At 45.4% G+C, this 13,570-nt stretch overlaps 1 protein-coding gene across 1 annotated transcript in view; it reads right to left on the bottom strand.

Moving 5' to 3' along the window:
- Positions 1 to 289: 289 nt before the first annotated feature.
- Positions 290 to 13,570, bottom strand: part of LOC132828684 (gastrula zinc finger protein XlCGF26.1-like) — a 28,371-nt gene continuing 15,090 nt past the window's right edge. Inside the window, exon 2 of the mRNA XM_060845753.1 lies at positions 290 to 1,837. The gene's annotated coding sequence lies outside the window, so the exon portion shown is untranslated. The remainder of the gene's footprint in view (positions 1,838 to 13,570) is intronic.

Raw genomic sequence — 13,570 nt, 5'->3', positions numbered from 1 at the left:
TTGTGTGAATGGCTGTATCACTGACAGTGATTTCCTTCATGTGCAGGTAGCCCTGCGAGACTGCAATCTACATGGTCCGAAGGCAGGGCTGTGGAAGAGGCACACTGGGCCTTCAGGCTATTGCTCACAACCACCCAGCTGTGGGTTTGATTGTCATCATCCAGCCATTTCCCATAAATACAAGTTTCCACAACATACCTCCCAGCAGACGGGGCGATAAACTTGCACCATATTTATCACTGCGTACTATTTAAAGTCAAAATAGTAGCATGTCATACAATGGGGTTACAATTAGATTTTAATGCATCACTTCTAAGCATTAAGTTAGCATGTACGAGACTAAATAACCGTTTCGAACAGTACAGAAGTTTGGATAGCAACGAGGTGGTTAGTTCGTGTGTCAAATCCCTCTAACATATTGCACCATGTTCAGAAGACTTCTGCATTAAGATCCACCTAAGTGTGAGGCCCTAGATAGGCTATCAGCAAAACCTCCAAACTATGTTGGTCAGAGACCAATCTGCTCAATCTCTATGTGCTAATGGCTTGGTCCAACCAGCAGCTAATTTGATAGTGAGTTGCCCAACTTTAGCAATCCCATTTCGTAAAGTTGCTGTCCCTGCTCCATCTAGAATGAAACCGAGTACACTGCTTCTACCGCACCTCTATAACGTTAACAGGACACCAATAGAAGGGGAATTTTTTTTCCATTAGTTATTTCCGCTGTCACAGTCAAAACCATATTTTGTTTTGCCACTGGGATATATGCATCATACAAGTGAAGATGGGGTATCTATATGTTTTGGATAGGCCCTTCCACTCACTCCACTGTAAGCTCACACGCCAGAATGCATGTCCCATATCTCTCTAACATCTTGGTACAAGATGCTAGCTTTGGCTGGCACGGTGGCTGTGGTTAGTGGTACTGCCTCACAGCGCCAGGAACCCTCCTCTGACAACTCTGTGTTGGAGTTTGCACGTTCTCCCCGTGTCTGCGTGGGTTTCCTCCGGGTGCTTCGGTTTCCTCCCACAGTCACAAAGATGTGCAGGTTAGGGTGAATTGGCTGTCCTAAGTTGCCCATAATGTTCAAGGTGCATTAGTCAGGGGTAAATGTAGGATAATAGGGGAATGGGTCTGGGTGGGTTACTCTTCAGAGGGTCAGGATGGATTTGTTGGCCTGAAGGGCCTGTTTCCACACTGCAGGGATTCTATGGAATAGTAGCCAACACCATTTAAAAGCAAGATATTACACCAATTTTCATGTGAGCTACTGTTAGACAAGGCCTACTTTAGACACTGCCTTCCGATAGTCTTATTTCAGGACAACAGTGAGGTGTAGTTATTGCCATCTAATGTTGCACAGTAATCGAAGGGTACGGTGCGATTCCACATCATACAGTCATGATGTGGAGGTGCCATGAATTCTGTGCCCTATGACTTTACTCCACTAGCTACCTCATGAAGGAACAGCGCTATGAAAGTGTGTCCTTCCAAATGAACCTGTGGGACTATAACCTGATGTCGTGTGTGATTTTTAACTATGTCACAGAGTAACAGTAGTTGTTTTGGAGCAAACAGTAGCCAGGTGGGATAGAGATGACTAAGTTCCTGTTCCCTGGAGATGGGAGTACGTGGGTTGTTGTTACATGTGCATGTAATGTTCAGCAAGGTACTCTTCACCCGGTGAACAATGAAAATTATTTAGCCTACAGTTATTACTGTGATGACTCCATCCTCTGGACCATATCCGTAGATTGTGCAGGTGATGGCAGATCTCATGCCATACCAGGCAGGAGGAAACACAGGCACTGCAGCTGTTACCACGTCATCAGTTTGCTGCAACAGAAGGGAGTTTTGTTGTTAGTTTAACATCCGATTCACCGTACCATATTCATGCTTACCCCCCCCCGCTTTGTTTTCTCTCTTCTCCCCCCACCCCCCATCGGGGATATCTTTACCCTGTAACAATATCCAATAAATATCTCCCTGTTCCCAGGTATGACTGGCTGGTTGGGATAGTGGATCCAATACCTTGTACCCATTACAGACAGACAACTCTGTCATCCGCTCAGGGTCATCTGGATATCACTCGCCATTGTACTGCTGGAGGTACCCGAGTTGAGAGCGGTTGTCTAGATTGCATTCTACCTGGGGGTAAGACTCACAACCCACCCTGAGCATCTGTGTGGGTGTCAACAGTTTGCCTCATGAGTCCATTGATATGTTCCAATAAGCCTGTAGCCTGTGGGTAACAGGAACTGTGCTACACCCACTGGATCCCATTATCACATACTGCGCTGCTCACACTGCAGAACATGACCCATTGTCAGTTTGTATTTCCACGGGCTCCCCTGTATGGTAAGATCAGGATATGCAATCCTTTTATTGTCCTGGCCCAGGTTCCTTTCACACAGGGGTGTATGATTACCAGGTTACCGATTTGGTACTCAGCCTGGTCAAAATATATCGAAAGGGTTGTTGCAAGGACAACGGTCCGGTATAGCCCAACTGCAAGATCTCTTCAAGTGGAACTGGTCATCTTTTGGCAAGTTTTGAATTGCTCCACAACTTCCTGGGTGATAGCATGCCCTCAGTGGGATCCCATGATCCGCAGCCCATTGTTCGGTACCTGATACTCAAACTTCCAGCCTTGGTACGCACCCACATGTCAAACTGTTGAAGCTCCTCTTCTGCAGTTAGCCACGCAGTGCGCGTCCTTTGTGAGGCTACCAACTGTTCTCATTATGCGTAGTCAGTTCAGAGGTGTGTTTGGTCATCGACACGGCACACAGTGATAGGAGTGTCGTTGAGCGTCTTGCCAGATCTCCTCCCGTAGTTGCTGCCCTCATTAGGGTTTTCCCTATCATCCAATGGTGACACCCAAACCACCAAAGCATTGGCAACAGCCTGGGGGAATGAGGGAAAACATGCACCACCCCTGGTTCCGCTTCGAGGCAAGCACTACAGCTGCTCCTACCACCATCTGACTGAAGCCAACCACACCTGCCTTTCCTATGACTGTCTGCGTCTTTGGGTTAAACACGATGGCTTTCCAGTGCTACGGATCAGACCAGACCAGACCCCCTGAATAAGAAGGTAACCGAGACCCTGACTTGTCTTAGTTTAAAGGTGGATGGGAAGAGCATGTTCCAGATGGGATGCAACCACCCGACAAGAAGGAAAACACCGTTTATTTCAACACTATAGTTTAAATACAAACAAAATAAAGAGGAATTTAGAATACTTTGGAAAGGGTGCAGAGATTTACTAGGATGTTGCCTGGTATGGAGGGAAGGTCTTATGAGGAAAAGCTGAGGGACTTGAGGCTGTTCTCGTTGGAGAGGAGGAGGTTGAGAGGTGACTTAATAGAGACATGTAAGATAATCAGAGGGTTAGATAGGGTGGGCAGGGAGAGCCTTTTTCCAAGTATGGGGACAGTGAGCACAAGGGGGCATAGCTTTAAATTGAGGGGTGATAGATATAGGACAGATGTCAGAGGTAGTTTCTTTACTCAGAGAGTAGTAAGGGTATGGAATGCTTTGCCAGCAACGGTAGTAGATTCGCCAAGTTTAAGTGTGTTTGAGTCATCATTGGACAAACATATGGACATACATGGAATAGTGTAGGTTAGATGGGCTTCAGATTAGTATGACAGGTCGGCGCAACATCAAGGGCTGAAGGGCCTGTACTGCGCTGAAATGTTCTATAACTTAACTATTGGAAAACTTACCTGAATAATAGATACAGCACTTATTACTAATTAACTGTTCCACTACATTAACATCCCATAAACACACCCCCTGGCAACAAGGTACATTCGGACACGGGTTCTCACATGCTGTTTTCCAATCCAGGGGGAAACAGCATCGTGAGATTAGGAACCACTTGCTGAAACTCCAACTTGTCTGAGTCCGGAACAGCTTCCGACTGCTACAGCTTTTTAAAAAAAAACCAGAGAGCCTGATCTGAGAGAACTGGCCGCACCCCTTCCACCATCACAACTGTTATTAAAAACAACCCTGAAGGCTTCCTCTGATGGTTGACTTAAGCCCGTAGCCACTTCGGCATCTCTGCTTTTATAGCCTCTCTTCAAAAAAAAACCACTTGGGACAAAATAATATTTATAAAGGGACAGTGTCGTCACACCAGTGACACTTGCCATTACAAGAGGTTGCAGAACCATCGGTAAGATCAAGCACACTTTGCATTGTCTGCATTTAACCGTCCAAACGGTGAACCCCATGTTACCGGCAAGTTAGCAATAGGATCAGACGGTGGCAGTACATCAGTATCTCTGGGATGCTTGGCAATCCTTTCTTGGAGACTTATATTCTGTCCTGTCCCTGGGCAGGGCTATCCACAGTCTACCACTTTGATTGCATTGAGGAGCTTTGTTGCAATCATACCCTCTTATTGAGGGTACCTCAGACCACACCCACATCGAGATGGTGAGCGCTGGCCTTATAAGGATTTTATCACTCCCCAGTCAATCCCTCAGTTTCCGCAAGTCTGGATGCCAACACAGGAAGTCCGGTTAGTGCGTTTGCAGATGATACCAACACTGGTGGTGTCATGGACAGCGAAGGAGGCCATCTCAGGATTCAATGGGACCTTGAACAGACGGGCCATTGGGCTGAAGAGTGGCAGCTGGACTTTAATTTAGATAAAGGTGAGGTGCTGCATTTTGGAAAGACAAATCACAGCAGGACGTATACATTTAATGGTAAGGTTCGTTGGGGAGGAGGGGGTTTCACCAAACAAAGCAACCTTGGGGTGGAGGTTCATAGCTGCTTGGAAGTGGAGTCGAAGGTAGATAGGATAGTGAAGACAGCATTTGATATGCTTGCCTTTACTGATCAGTGCATTAAGTATAGGAGTTGGGAGGTTATGTTGTGGTTGTGTAGGACATTAGTTAGACCACTTTGGGAAGACTGCATTCAGTTCTGGTCTTCTTGCTAATAGGAAAGACGTTAAACTTGAAAGAGTTCAGAGAGGATTTACAAAGATGTTGCGAGGATTGAAAGATTTGAATTATAGGAGAGGCTGAATAGGCTGGGGCTATTTTCCTTGGACTGTCGGAGGCTGAGGGGTGACCTTATAGACGTTTATAAAATCATGAGGGACCATGGATAGAATAAATCGACAAGGTAGGTGAGTCCAAAACTAGATGGCACAGGTTCAAGGTGAGAGGGGCAAGATTTAACAAGGTAACGTTTCCATGCAGAGAGTGATATGTGTATGGAACGAGTTGCCAGAGGAAGTGATGGAGGCTGGTACAATTACAACATTTAAAATGCATCGGGATGGTATATGAATTAGAAGGGTTTAGAGGTGAGGATCTGAAACCTGAATACAGGTTGTTGTCAGGAACAACCACTTAACACATGCTCTTAATAACTTCAGCAGCAATAAAATGGCTCCTTAATGCAAATCATATGACAAAATGGCTTCCAGGCTGCAAATTGACAATTCTGCTAAAATCTGCATAAAATGGCTTTTAATTTTGTTATAGTTGCATAATTGACTAACCACAGTCTGCTTCAATAGAGACTAGCAGGCAATGCTCCCTTTACTGCATAGAAATAACTAGGCGAGATCAGACATTACTGGCCAGCCTAACTGACCTTCAAATGCAGGTGCAGTGGCTCGGTTAGTGAGATAAGGGTGGCCTGAGCTTTGGGAAATAAAGTTGGTTCCCAAGAAATATCACTGAACCAAGTAACAGTCAAATAAAGCGATATCGTAAATTGATTGGAAATTGTCTGAATGTACTATACAATCATGGCTGTACCTTGCTTTGAGAAAACGTATAAAAACGTCTATGTTTTAAGTCAAGCGTGCAGCTCCTCCGAGGAATACAGATGTACACAGTCACTGTGTTTCAGGACGATCTGTGCCCGGCCGTGTGAAGAAATAAAGGTTTAAAGAACCAGACTGATTGTGAGTGTTATTGACCGATCATGGAACAGAGAGACCCCCACCCCCAACCCAGGCAGGTCCAGGTCCTTATCTGGTGCTGTGACTCGGACTCGGCACGGGCGGACTGTGGGCAGCGGTGTAACAGCCTTGGGTCCTCCACTATTGAGTGTTGAGGAAGAGGCCGGCCAAACGTGAGTATTTTCTCCGTTTGGTTTTCCTCGCATTCAAGTCGCAGTTGACTCGACTCCTCGCTGCTTATTATCTCAGTCCAGCCTGAGAAGGATCGGCCTTGGTAAGAATTCATCAGAAAAGATTAAAAACGAGTCGGGGACTCCCACTAACAGGTCAGGGATCTGCAGATCAGGATCCAAATAGAGTCAGGGACCCTCACTAACAGAGCTGAAAATGTGTTGCTGAAAAGGCGCAGCAGATCAGGCAGCATCCAACGAGCAGGAGAGTCGATGTTTCGAGCATGAGCCCTTCTTCAGGCTCATGCCCGAAACGTCGACTCTCCTGCTCCTATGATGCTGCCTCACCTGCTGCGCTTTTCCAGCAACACATTTTCAGCTCTGATCTCCAGCATCTGCAGTCCTCACTTTCTCCTACTTCCACTAACAGGTCAGGGATCTGCAGAGGGACGTACTTCAAATGAGTCGAGGGCTCAAATTTGGTCAAATTGGCGGTCTAAACTGATTTTCAAATTATTCTGTGAAAGAAGCATCACGATATATTACAAAGGGACTGTCAGGGTTTTACAATGTCGAGAATGTTTTGCAGAACTCATTAGTCCTGTTGTTCGTTGTCGGGTTGTTGATTAGTGTAAGGTTTAGGTCGAGATTATTTTCTCTGCTGTATCTGTTCAGCTTGGCTTGTCTTGCTTTGCTGCTGTGTCTTGTCGGTCTGTTATGGTTTTGTTCTGTTTGTTATGGTGTTTGTTCTCGGTTTGTGAAATATAGAGGGTGGCTGCTGCTTTTGTCGCATTAAAAAAAGAAAGCCGGCCAGTGATACAATTCTCGGACATTCGGTTAAGCAGCAATGCGCTACAGCCAGGATTTATGAGACTAAACTCCCTAACTTTGACTGTTTTGGAATGTCAATGCCTCATCACCCTTAAAATGTTCATGTGTGTGTCTGAGTGAGTGAGTGAGAGTGTGTGAATGTGTGTGAGAGAGAGAGAGAGAAAGAAAATCAACGCTGATTCTCTGCAGCTTGCCGAAAGTTAAATGCACATTTGCTTTCTGGGATTGAATGTTTGTGACCTGTTCCCTGGAGCTCGAGATCTGGGACTGTTTTGAATTTGATTTGCATTTTGGGAATTTAACATGATTTCGTTTAAGGTGAAGGATCCATCAGTGATTACAAAATGAAATATTAACCCCTGTTCTTCCTACAGGCCATGATGGAAGTGGGTCCTGCAGATGCCGGAGATTAGAGTCAAGATTTGAGTGGTGCTGGAAAAGCACAGCAGGTCAGGAAGCATCTGAGGAGCAGGAAAATTGACGTTCCGGGCAAAAGCCCTTCTTACAGGCCATGACTGCCCTACTGTCAATTTCTAACTAATCACTTTTATGCCTATGTGAAAGCCAACCTTTAATACAGAGGAAGACGACATTATAATCTTTTTTTATATACCATTTGACATCAGTATAAACTTGCTCTCAAATTCCCCATTATTTCATGCTACTGCCAAAGGTCATTTTCACCCCTCTCACCCTGACGTATTGTACTAATGAAAGAATTGACCAAAGGAAGCAAAGCAGTAGCGCAAAATCCGGGCCTCGGGTGCAGAATCACTCTGTTCCACAATGAGAGCAGGTCTCTGCTCAATTTTAGTTATAACCTAAACCTCACATTGAGGAAAATCACTTCAGCCTTGAACATTGGCTCATTGAGTGGAGGAATTGCATGAACCTTATTTAATTTAGTTACATTTTGTAAAACTAGAAGTATAAAGATAGATCCAAAATACCAATAGCATTGTTTTCAGAAAATGATACTAGCAGATTTAATTTTTGTTTCAGACTCGTTTGTTTCCACTTAATTTTAAGACTGCTGTGTTTTGTTGGTGATTATGGCGTGCCCGTTGTAACTTTATTTTATATCAATGCCCCTCCCTCGATGACAACTGAAGTTTCAGTTCAACACTAGGTTGTGATAAATCACGTAACAAAATTAACATCCTATTATTAACATCTGTGTCTTTGCATTCGGCCATTATTCGTGCATTAGAGGTTTGTTGGTTCTTATGTGAGTCGACAGGACCTTTTAATGCAGCTGCAGTCATTTCACGGCCTATAGCATTGTAAATGAGCAACGACTGGTCAGGACTGCTTAAGGAAGCTAATCTGGGATTTACATTAAGGGACTCGAACCAGGGAACTACAATGGATTTCTGAGTTGGAAATTTTTAAATATTGAATACTAAATAAATGAATTTCCAGTTTATATTGATGACTCTTAAAAAATCTTAGTCACTTGTTTAATTTCTACCTCTGAATTACAGACAATGCTTGTTTTATTTGTGATGTTTTAATAATCAATTGTATTAGCCCTGAATCACACAATCAGAATTCATTGGCAGGATCGCTTGGTTTGATTCCTTGACATATTGTCAGTGAGCTGTCTCATTGCCTCATGGGTAATTTGAAGCATGGCTGCATTAATTCGTTGCTAACTATAGAATGGAAGGAATTTCTGGCCAGTTGAAGGAATTCTGCATGTCATTGGGGGATGGAGGTATATATGGATGGAGCATGAAACTCCCAAAAGCTGGGAGGTGTTCATAGCTGACTGTGAATGAGTAGATGAATAATGTAAATGGGACATGAGAAACAGTGTAAGGCCACTAAGACTGAAGAATATACAAACAGGGTTAAAGCAACTACGCTGTAAAATAAAGAACATAGGCTCGGGATTCCAAGTAGAATCTATGTCTGGCATACCGACCCTATTTGAGGATGGGGATTTTATTCTTGGATACCCACTGAGCCCCTAACAAATACAAGGGTAGTAGGGATATTCCAGATAACTACAGACCAGTGAGAGTCTGAGATCAGTGGTGGGAAAGTTGCTGCAGAAGGTACTGAGGGATAAAATCTATTTATATTTGGAAACGAATGGGCTTACTCGTGATAGGCAACATGGTTTTGTGCAGGGGAGATCGTGCCTTACCAACTTAATAGCGTTAGAACATAGAACAGTCCAGCACAGAACGGGCCCTTCAGCCCACGATGTTGTACCGACCACTGAGCCTCATGTATGCACCCTCAAATTTCTGTGACCATATGCATGTCCAGCAGTCTCTTAAATGTCCGCAATGACCTCGCTTCCACAACTGCTGCTGACAATGCATTCCATGCTCTCACAACTCTGTGTAAAGAACCTGCCTCTGACATCCCCTCTATACTTTCCTCCAACCAGCTTAAAACTATGACCCCCTCGTGTTAGCCATTTCTGCCCTGGGAAATTGTCTCTGGCTATCGACTCTATCTATGCCTCTCACTATCTTGTATACCTCAATTAGGTCCCCTCTCCTCCTCCTTTTCTCCAATGAAAAATGTCCGAGCTCAGTCAACCTCTCCTCATAAGATAAGCCCACTAGTCCAGGCAGCATCCTGGTAAACCTCCTCTGAACCCTCTCCAAAGCATCCACATCTTTCCTATAATAGGGCGACCAGAACTGGACGCAGTATTCCAAGTGCAGTCGAACCAAAGTTTTATAGAGCTGCAACAAGATCTCATGACTCTTAAACTCAATCCCCTGTTAATGAAAGCCAAAACACCATATGCTTTCTTAACAACCCTGTCCACTTGGGTGGCCATTTTAAGGGATCTATGTACCTGCACACCAAGATCCCGCTGTTCCTCCACACTGCCAAGAATCCTAAATCCTGTACTCAGCTTTCAAATTCGACCTTCCAAAATGCATCACCTCGCATTTATCCAGGTTGAACTCCATCTGCCACCTCTCGGCCCATCTCTGCATCCTGTCAATGTCCCGCTGCAGCCTACAACAGCCCTCTATACTGTCAATGACACCTCCAACCTTTGTGTCATCTGCAAACTTGCTAACCCATCCTTCAAACCCCTCATCCAAGTCATTAATAAAAATTAAAAACAGTAGAGGCCCAAGGACAGAGCCCTGTAGAACACCACTCACCACAGACTTCCAGGCAGAATACTTTCCTTCTACTACCACTCGCTGTCTTCTGTTGGCCAGCCAATTCTGTATCCAGATAACTAAGTTCCCTGTATCCCATTCCTCCTGACCTTCTGAATGAGCCTACCATGGGGAACCTTATCAAATGCCTTGCGGAAGTCCATATACACCACATCCACAGCTCGACCCTCATCAACTTTTCTAGTCACATCCTCAAAGAACTCAATAAGGTTTGTGAGGCATGACCTGCCCCTCACAAAGCTGTGCTGACTGCATTTAATCAAGCCATGCTCTTCCAGATGGTCATAAATCCTATCCCTCAGAATCCTTTCTTACACCTTGCAGACGACAGACGTGAGACTTACTGGTCTGTAATTGCCGGGGATTTCCCTATTTCCTTTCTTGAAGAGAAGAATTACCTTTGCCACTCTCCAGTCCTCAGATACAGCTCCAGCGGAGAGCGAGGATGCAAAGATCTTCGCAAGTGGCAAAGCAATTACATTTCTCGTTTCCCAAAGCAGCCGAGGACAAATCTGGTCAGGGCCTGGCGACTTGTCAATCTTAATGTTTGACAAAATTTTCAACACATCAGCTTCCTCTATCTCTATCCAATCCAGCATGCACACCTGCTCTTCAAAGGTTTCATTCGCTACCAAGTTTGTTTCTTTTGTAAAGACAGAAGCAAAAAATTTATTTAGGGCTTCCCCTACCTCCTCACACTCCACACACAAGTTCCCTATGCTATCCTGATCAGCCCTAATCTTTCTTTGACCATTCTCTTATTCCTCACATAAGTGTAAAATGCCTTTGTGTTCTCCCTAATCCGTTCTGCCAAGCCTTTCTCATGCCCCCTCCTGGCTCTCCTCAGACCATTTTTGAGCTCCTTCCTCGCCTGCCTGTAATCCTCTAGAGCTGAGCTTGACCCTAGCTTCCTCCACCTTATGTAAGCTACCTTCTTCCTTTTGACAAGGAGCTCCACTGCTCTGGTCATCCAAGGTTCCTTGATCTTACCCCTTCTTGCCTGTCTCAGAGGGACATATTTATTCATCACTTGCAACAACTGTTCATTAAACAGTCTCCACATGTCTATAGTGCCTTTACCATGGAACAATTGCTCCCAGTCCATGTCTAATCATGTTCTTTGAGGAATTGACCAAGTTGTTAGATGAAGGAAGGGCTGTTGATGTCATATGCATGGGACTTTAGCAAGGCGTTCGATAAGGCTCCCCATACTAAACTAATGGAGAAAGTGAAGTCACGTGGTGTGCAGGGTGTTCTAGCTAGGTGGATAAAGAACTGGTGGAGCAACAGGAGACAGAGAGTAGGAGTTGAGGGGAGTTTTTCAAAATGGAGAAAGGTGACCAGTGGTGTTCCACAGAGGTCAGGGCTGTGTCCACTGTTGTTTGTAATATACATAAATGATCTAGAAGAGGGCACTGTTGGTATGACCAGTAAGTTTGCAGATGACACGAAGATTGGGGAAGTAGCAGAAAGCATAAGGGATTATCAAAGAATACAGGAGGATATAGATAGACTGGAGAGTTGGGCGGACAAGTGGCAGATGGAGTTCAATCCAGACAAATGTGAGGGGATGCATTTTGGGAAGTCTAATTCTAGAGCGAACTATACTGTAAAAGAAAGAGATCTGGGAGTTCAGGTCCATTGTACCCTTAAGGTGGCCACATAGGTGGACAGAGTGGTCAAGAAGGCATATAGTATGCTTGGCTTCATCGGACAGGGTATTGAGTATACGAGCTGACAGGTCATGTTAATATTGTACAAGACATTGGTTCAGCTGTATTTAGAATCCGGTGTACAGTTCTGGTCACCACATTACCAAAAGGATGTGGATGCTTTGGAGAGGGTGCAGAGAAGGTTTACGAGGATGTTGCCTGGTATGGAAGGTAATGGCTATGAAGAGAGGTTGAGTAGGTTAGGGTTGTTTTCATGAGAGAAAAAAAAGAGATTGAGGGGGGAACCTGATTGAGGTTTACAAAATCACGAAGGGTGTGGACAGGATGGATTCAGATAAGTTTTTTCCCAGGATGGTGGATTCAATAATGAGAGGTCACGCGCTCAAGATGAAAGGTGAAAAGTTTAAGGGGGATACACGCGGCAAGTACTTTACACAGAGGGTGGCGAGCGCTTGGAATGCTTTGCCAGCAGAGATGGTAGAGACAGGCACAGTAGATTCATTTAAGATGTGTGTGGACAGGTGCATGAGTAGGTGGGGAGCAGAGGGATGTAGATGCTTAGGAATTGGGCGATAGGTTTAGACAGTGGATTTGGATTGGCTCAGGCTTGGAGGGCTGGAGGGCTGAAGGGCCTGTACCTGGGCTGTAAATTTTCTTTGTTCTCCTGATTGTGCGTGCTGGAGACAAACACACACACACACACACACACACACACACACACACACACACACCCGCCTCCTCCCCCCCTCCCCCTCCCCCTCCCCCCCCCCCCCTCCACCTCCCCCCCCCCCCCCACCTCCCCTCCCCCTCCCCCCCCCTCCTATCACAAACCTTTCCTTCTTTTGAAAATGAAGCATCCTGTCTTCGTGGCTGCTATCATGGGGATGAATGGCGTGCACCACCCTAAACCAGGGCCCATCCCGGGAATTAGAGTTACGTGAATGAAGCATGTCCCTGACTGCAAGCCCAAACCGGCCCAATTTGCTCAATACGTCCAAGGGTGATACAGATATAAACGCAGCAAAATTCTGGGAGTAGCCTGAATATGAATGGCTTGTGTTACAAGACTGAAATATGTGGCTGTCTGACTGACAGAAGTGGCAAACAATTGAAAAAATAACCAAAAAGCTTAATCACCTTTGTTTAACCCGATGCCTTTGCCATGTTGTCCTCCTGGTGTCACTGACATGATCCAGGCGTACAATATGAACCAGTCCAGCAATTTCCAGTCACAAATGAAGTGAGCGGTGGGTCTTCTATTGGGATGGCCAGAGCCAGACTGAACCGCGATGCAAGTTACAGGTAAAACTGATTTATATCCAGCGCCCTCGCGATCCCAAATGCCAAGTGCCAGACCTGACAGGGTTGATTGGGACCAGGATACTCACTGGGGGGGGGCAGAACCTACCTCAGATGCCCACTCAGCGACCACTGCTGGGCAATCTTTCCCCGAGGAGCCCCTCAGGAAATGGGGGCAGGCAGACTCCTGCATTATACCTTTGAAACTGGAAAACAAGACAGCAAAGTCCCTCAGGGACACATGGCAAGCCCTTGCTTTAACTCTGGAAATGTGGTCACTGGGGAGTGATGCGTTTCTAATATTACCTTGGTGCTAACATGGGGAATTGACACACTTGCGTCCCAGCAAGAGGAAAATCCAGTTCTACACACTGACTCTTCATTGTACTTTTGGTGCCACCCACGATTTTGGTGCCTGGTGGGAACACAGAGGATTTTTAATCCCCACGAGGCAGTGCTTATAGTAATGCTGTGTTGTCCAATCAATCCGTGGGCGGC

The sequence above is a fragment of the Hemiscyllium ocellatum genome, chromosome 27 (assembly GCF_020745735.1).
Source record: "Hemiscyllium ocellatum isolate sHemOce1 chromosome 27, sHemOce1.pat.X.cur, whole genome shotgun sequence".
Taxonomy (NCBI): Eukaryota; Metazoa; Chordata; class Chondrichthyes; order Orectolobiformes; family Hemiscylliidae; genus Hemiscyllium; species Hemiscyllium ocellatum.
The sequence above is the reverse complement of the archived record's forward strand: the minus strand, read 5'-3'. Positions and strand labels throughout refer to the sequence as shown.